General features: G+C 34.7%; 1 protein-coding gene across 2 annotated transcripts in view; it reads left to right on the top strand.

Annotated features, from left to right (window-relative positions):
* The first annotated feature begins 4093 nt into the window (after positions 1–4093).
* Positions 4094–7769, top strand: part of SLC38A4 (solute carrier family 38 member 4) — a 40369-nt gene continuing 36693 nt past the window's right edge. Inside the window, exon 1 of one of the 2 annotated variants that reach the window (XM_049625340.1) lies at positions 4094–6093. The gene's annotated coding sequence lies outside the window, so the exon portion shown is untranslated. The remainder of the gene's footprint in view (positions 6094–7769) is intronic. The other variant, XM_049625339.1, reaches the window with a different exon arrangement.

Here is a 7769-nt window from a genome sequence, read left to right as displayed (position 1 = left end):
TAGCTCAAGTATATACACAGTCAACTCACCTTCGGGATCATAGAATTCTGTTATTTGAATTATTTAGGAAGATTTCTGTAACATTTCTGTACGGAATTTTTTTTCTTTCATTTTTTTCTTGTGTCCATATTGAGAGATAAAATGAAGAATTTGGAGCGCCAAAGCATGACGTCAAAAAAAAAAAAATCACAAATTCTCTTCAACACTGTAAGCCTGAAAATGAAAATCCAGAGGGTAAAAACTCCATCAAAAAGAAATAATCAAGATCTTGTTTCTGACTGCAGTTGTCCTAGTATCTATTTTTAAGAATGACTTGGTAAATCAGGTAGACATTTACCCACAATACGATAGGAAATAGTTGGATTAATGTAAGTGCCCATATTTGGAAGCACTAATATTGACTGTAGGATGATGGACATATAGTCTCGGGACTTGATCTACTTTATTAGAGTTTGAGTTTATGGAGCTAAAGGCTGAAAATGATAAAAAAAAAAAAAGTAACTTCTTGGAAAATAAGGCATCACAAAAAGAACGTAGTTCTTTTCTGCTCTAAAAGAGTGTCACTTTTTTAGCAAGGATAAAAAGAAAGATGAGAAAAAGGTAGGTGACCTAAAGAGAAGTTAAAACAGGAGAAAAGAAAAGGAAGGGAATGCAGGTACAGACATGATACAAAATTATTAAAAATTAGGTAATTTGGTTTCTTCTTAGTCAATACTGTTTCTACCCTCTTCTGCCAGTTTGGCTATAATCAGATCATATTTCCAAGTATTATTTTGTCCCATGACTAAAATTAGAAATTTGGGTGCAGTTCTGATGAGAACAAGAGGTTATCTTTCTCAGTGTCATTGCAAAATGCCATGATGGTCTGGCTAAGGCATTTTTTTTTAATTGTTGACTCATTTTGACTTGATCCAGCTGGAACTTTCTGAGGACAGCACTGAAAGTGGAAATTTTAAACAAGATAATCAGTGATTTTAAATATAAGCAAGAAAAATTTTAATTCAATGTATAGGTAGGATCTGAACTTATTTTGAGCCAACAATTTTGTACTTTGAATAGATAACATATTGGGATATACGCTCTAAGACCTTCTCTGTACTATCTGAAAATGATAGCCATAGATGGATGGATGAGGTGCCAAAATGGATGCATTATCACCATGTAGTGTCTTCCTGTATATAAAGAAAAATGAAGATTGTATTGCAAGTTTCTTGTTTTTCATAGGATAGTCACATAAAATTCATGGCATGTATGGTGAGCTAGTAAGAGTGATAAATCGGAACAGTAGTATAAGAAAGAGTCAAACCACCAGTGACCTTGGTTTAAATCCTTTCCATTTGCCTTTTCTTCTGCCATTATCCTCAGATAGGTAAATATCACCAAAGCCAAACTATCATTCAGCCTCCTCACTGACCTCCGTGTCCCTGCCTCCGTCTCCTCCTTCTTCCTACCTGCCTCCCCTTCCTGCTGATTTTATAATTTTTTTTTTCAGAAGCCTTCAAGAGATCCTTATCATTAAAATTCTGAGCTTCTTTTACAGTCTGGACTATTCCATTCTATGCCTTTTTTTTTTTTTTTTTTTTTTTTTGCCAGAACACGCTTTAGTCTGTTTACAGTTTTCACCCAGGATGCCTTTCCTTTTTCTTTCTACCTATTGGGATCTCATGTGGACTTTGAAGGTCCTCCTCAAAGTCCATGGGCTCCATAACTCCTTCTTGGATGGTTTCAGTCCCAGGGGACTCTTTATCTTCCGGAGTCCTGTGCAATTATGCTGACATTAACTGTGTTATAGTCTGGGAAGTCAGGTATCCCTTTATGTGGACATATCTTATCCCTTGGGTCCCCTTTCCCCTTAACCCACGTACCAAGTCTCCTATATCTGCTCCTGGTAACACTTATATGAATTCCTTTTATGAAGGATCAGTTAAAGTGTTTGTCATCTTCTTGCCCAGACTTGCTTCATTTTTCACTACCCACAGATTTTTCATTGTATTCACTTTTTAAAGTCGGTACATATTCTGGTTCATTACCTCTTCCTAGAGTGGTACTGGAGCCAAATCAGAGACTAAATGAATATGTTGCATTTGCCATGCTTTAAAAATCAAAAGAGCAAAGACCTATTACCAAATGTATATAAAATTACATCACGAATGATTTTAAGAAATATGTAGAACATGAAACTATAGCGTTAAGTCTGTTTTCCTGATGAAAGGCAAGTTACAATGAGTTTCATCAAAAGCAGACTATATGTTTTTTCATTAATTGAAATACCTAAACATGTCAAAAATTGAGGGAAGAAAATAGTCAAACAAGCTCCCAAGCTGTTTTAATTCAGCTAACTTTTATCAAATTAATTTTCATATGTATATATTTGAGTTTTAAGTCAGTGTTAGCAAAGTTTGTGATAAGAATTTTGCAATTAGAATAGATTCAGAAGAAATATAGACCTCTCTTATGTGTTTTTTATTTTAATCTAATATGCTAGTTTACTATAATTTAGCGTATTTGAAGAAGATCTGAATTATAAATGAAATCTAAACTAAAATTTTAAGAGAGGTAAACTTTAGTTATTTATACATTTATCTCTATCCTTTTTAATATGAAGATACCATGGAATGAAATTCACATATTAGATTTTTTTTCAGCTGACCCACTATGAAATGGAATGTTACTAGAATACAGATATTTAATCTTCTAACAATTAGTGCAGGTTTTTGCTTGTTTAATCTTATACTCATCTGGTAACTTTGCAAAAAGAAAAATCTTAAGTTGGAAAGATCACAGTTTAAACAATGGAAGTGCTTTGAAAAGGAATAGTCTTTAAATTTTTCTGAAGTTAAAATTAATATATTTGTTATAATTTTTCCCTAGACCATAATAATTTTCACAAAAAAACAAATCTACAGAGTGATTTTGAAAAATAAAGAACAAGCTAAGTAAGACACAAATACAAGCCAAGATACCATATTAAAGTTAATAGACCAAATGGGCACATTTGAAAAGGAAATTAGAAAGGGGTGAATGGACATTTTACTTAAGCTGCTGCAGGGCACTATTAAGAATTTCTTACTCAAAGAACAATGCTTAGTTGTGTTTTTATAGAAATAGAGAGCTGACCCATGTGTTGTAATCTAACATTTCTTCTGATTGGTCATCAGATTGTTCACTCATGTCATAAATATTTAAAAGGCAAAGAACCCTGAATTCTGGATTGATTTTTAATCTTTTTTTCACCTCACTCTGATATGTGTAATTGATACATTTTCATAACAGAACAAATTATATGCCAACACACTTTGACTTTCTCTAATTTGTGGAAAGCCAAATAGATTTCTTTGAAAAGGAGGAAATGCTCATTTAGAAGTTCTTTACAAACTCCAAACAGGGGTGCCTGGAGAACTTATTTGGTTGAGCATCCAACTCTTGATTTCTGCTCAGATCATGATCTCAGGGTCGGAGGAGCCTGCTTAAGATTCTCTTTCTCGCTCTCCTTCTGCCCCTCTCTCCCACTCGTGTTCTCTCTAAAAATTTTTTTTAAATAAAAAACTCCAGATAGCATTGTGCTTATTCAGCACAGTGCCTTTGGAATGGTAACAGTGGTAGACAGAGCTTACGATTTTCAATCTTGCGGTGCCTTAAGTAAGTTGGTGCCATTTGGAAGTGTCTGTCATTCTATAGAATTTCCTCCAAATAAGCCAGAAATTCAAATATATTTGAATATATATCCCCTATACCTAATATTTTCTATGCATTCTGATTATAATGCTTCAGTCAACAATCAGACTCCATAACTATTATTATTGTATCATTATGCTTTGGCTTCAGTTCATACACCTAGAAACATCAATTTTCCAAAAGCTTTATCAACCAACTTATATGATCTTCATACAGAATGAGAGCAGTCAAGATAAAACTTTCAGTAAATGAGTATTTTGCTGTATAAAAGCCAAAATTCTACAAACAAATAGAAATTGGTGTAACTGATGTTTAATCCAAATGTACAACAGTCAACTGAGTTAGCTGCCTCTTTTTTTTTTTTTTTTTTTTTTTTTTGAGAGCTGACGCAAGTTGGACAGAGGGAGACGTTGGGGCAAGGTGGTGGTGGTCTGATTGGCCTGTCTCATTCACGCCCACTGGTCTTTAAATCATTGTCTAGAGCCCCAAAGGTTCATATAAGTCAACACTGTCGCAGGGGTCTGCCATTTCAAACAATTCCAGAAAGATCGCACAGGACTGGATAAATAATTAAGGTAAAGTTCTTTTTACATGAATAGTTGCAGTGTTAAGATAATGCTTCCCTTCTTCTTTTTATGGTGTTGATTATTTATTACAAATCAGATGTTTGAAAATAGTACTTGGGCAATTCTTTTCTCATTTAAAAAAGATAAAATTGGAATTATTTACCCACATCTTGACTGCAGCTTTCTTTTGCAGATAATTTTAGGTTTGAGCATAAAATTAGGACAGTGGATAATAGAAAAGAGAAAAAAGGGTTAGGTAACAAGTATTTAGTTATTTACATCTCCTGGTTAACCACTGAGTAAAGAGTTGACATAATTTGTCTTAGTAAAATTATAAGGTTTTAGAAGAACATTCCAAATGCTATAACATTAAAGATTTTCCTTGTCTTGAAAACAAAAATGCCCACAAAAACCAATGAAAGGAGGAACATCCCATGACTGCAGCAGGTATCAATGGCTAAGAGTTTGGGCTGCACCATTGGTAAATGCAAAAAACACAGTTGTGTTTTACCTTGCTTCTTATGTGTCCATTTTAATGAAGGAGTATTTTTAGAGCAAATTTACTAAAAGAAACTGGAAAAGTGAATAGAATATAAGAATATATATGAGAATAAGAATAGAAACATAGCTTTAGATTTTGAAGGACTAGAATCAATGATCTAAAAATAAAGCTATATTCCCCAAATTTATCAATCAGATGGGGGAAATTCTCCATGGATTTAAGTATCTGCATATTTTGGGTATCTTGCTGAACATCAAGTAAGGGTCTCACCTAAATTCCCAGGTGATAGCAAAGAGTGTTTCCTAACTCATTGAAAAAAGTATTTAAACTGATGATATATATCACATTCATGGTCAGTTGGCTGAAAGTTTGATTTTTGACACACTGAAGAAATTTAGGTGTGTTTTCTAGAAAAGACTACCATTTATTTTATAGGCCAAGACCCTCCAGTTGTTCAGATTTATATTTAGATAATGTTTTTGGATTTTCTTGAAAGTCTTTATTTTTCTACTCCTATGAAGTATATCAGTAAGATTTAAGTACTGAGAAATGCAGTTTTGAGGACTAAATTCTTGAGTTTTCTATAACCATGTTTTAATATGAGTTGCTTTACAAAAAGTAAAATAAATTATTTTAAAACAGTACCTCTGAGGGTGATCTAGTATCTATTATGAAGGATGTTGACATTTTAGAATTTATTGCATCCACAATTCAGGTTCTGAAATATCATGCTTTAATACATGAAGCATACAGAATTCACTCTGATATATCATATGGGACAGATCTTTCTACATTCCTGGAAACTACTGTTTGAGGAAATAGGAACTGAAACTTATGCACGAATATAAGAGGCTTCTTCATGTTTAAGATGATAGAGAACCTCTGTTACCATCTAAGAACAGAGCTAGAAATGCTATTTTGCTTATAAAAGAAAATAACATTTAACATTCAGATTTTATGAATTGTCCTTTATATGATTCAAATGACTGCTTTATGCTTATATCAGCAAGCATTTAATCTTCTTACAAAAGGAAAAGATCTCAACATAGGGTTATTTCTTTTAACTTTTCTAGTTCTCCCCAGGTACTATTTCTAAGCTATGGCTGAGTAGGGGAAAGGAATGGAAATGTTAAAATATTAGCACCAGCAATAGAAGTAGTCAAGTAAACAGTTTTGCTGTCATTGGCAGTTTCTTTTCTAAGAGGTACCTCAGACTGAATGATACCAAATGCTTTTGTGGAAGCTAATTTCTGTGAAAAATCATGCCACAGACTAACAAGCCATCTGACTGTCAATATGTGACCAGAAAGACACCGTTGGGGAAACTGTTTAAAAGAATCTAATATAAAGGTAATGTTAGATTGACTCCATTGTTAACGCTGTATTCATTTACCTGAGGTACATTTGGGGTGTGGATTTAAGTCCATTGCTTGGATGCAAAGATCATTTGGCTCTTAGAAGTTGTATGACCAGCTACTTCCCACTTGCTCAACCAAAGGGTAAATGAGATGTCAGGCTATCTGCTACCTAAACCTAGATTTCAGGGTAGATTCATCAGAACTTGGCATGAAAGACTAGACAGACTGGATGGTGGGAAATGCTCTGCCAGTGCTAGCTTCCTTTTCCCTTTCCCTTATCAGGTAAAATAAATGTTTACAGTCACTAGGAAAGGTCATAACTTTTGCCTCTTGACTCAAGGACAGTTTGGCTTCCCAGATTTGAGGTCTTTCTCTGACGTTGAACTACATAAGTAACACACACGTTTGCTTTTCTGAGAATCTTCCAGCCTGCATTTTTTGGGCACCTATTCAAACAAGGCACAATGTTTAGTAACTAGAATTTGGATATAAGGAATCAGCTATGATGACATTTAAGATAGCACTTAATAAATGTGAAAAAACAAAGCCTTCTAATAGTAATAGTATCCTAAATACCTTCGTTTCAAGTTCTGATTTTGTATCTTCACGAATGAGTGAAGCAACAATGCAGATGACCACCCCCCCGCCCCCCCCCGGAATGTTTAGTCCATTTCTGCAAGGTCTCTGTATCACAGAGAAACTTCCCTTCATTGAGGAGCAAAGCTAGACTACAGAAAGTTCTGTCAAACCAAATTTGATTTTTCTTTTAGAATAATTTTGAACATTCTTTGTGCAACGATGCTGTTCTTTCTCGTGATGACCAGAGGGAAACACTTCCATGCCACTTTGCAATATTAACCTGTAAAGGGGTAGCAAGAATGCATACTTGTAACTATGAAGGAGAGCATATACGGTTGCAATGGCCTTAGGAGGATATAATACGAGGCACGGTGCCACATGTGCTGGGAATACGTAGGTTCCCCACGCTGTTCCCACTTTCATGAAGCTCGCCACTTAGTGGAACAGATGGTTCTTTATCAAAGAATCACATAAAACGTTAAGTGCAAAGTGTGATAAGTAGGTGAAGGAAAGGAGAACCTACCACAAGAGCGTATAACAGGGATCTAGTTTAGATGGCAGGCCTCTCTGACCACATTTAAAGATTTCCAGATTCTTTTAACTTTGGCAGACACCTGGGTTTAAGAATGTGGGAAAGAACATTCCAGGTGGAAAGAACAGCATGTTAAAAGGTCCCGAGGTGGCAAGGAGAAATGAAAAAGGCCCAGGGAGTGAAGGGAGGTGTCGTTCAATTTGGGCCTAAAGAGCAACATGTGTGTTCAAGTAGGCAGATCTCTGTAACGTAGTAGGAAATTTGACTTGATTCTAAAGGGTAATGAAAAAAATCGTTTTTTTTTTTTTTTAATTTTGAAAGAAGGATTGATAGGACTTGGTGATAGATTGGACATGGATAGAAAGATTCAGGATAGAGAATGAGAGGTGTCAATACCTGTTATAGCCAGATTCTTCTTGTGAGCAATTGGGTTAATGACAGTGCTGTGTACTGAGATGGGGGCAGGAGAATGTGTGTCTATGAACATTTTATTCTATTTTGATGTCACATATAATGTACCGTATATAGTATATTACATATATTATATTTTTCAATCA

Source organism: Panthera uncia, chromosome B4, assembly GCF_023721935.1.
Source record: "Panthera uncia isolate 11264 chromosome B4, Puncia_PCG_1.0, whole genome shotgun sequence".
Classification (NCBI taxonomy): domain Eukaryota; kingdom Metazoa; phylum Chordata; class Mammalia; order Carnivora; family Felidae; genus Panthera; species Panthera uncia.
This window is presented reverse-complemented; position numbering and strand designations above follow the sequence as displayed.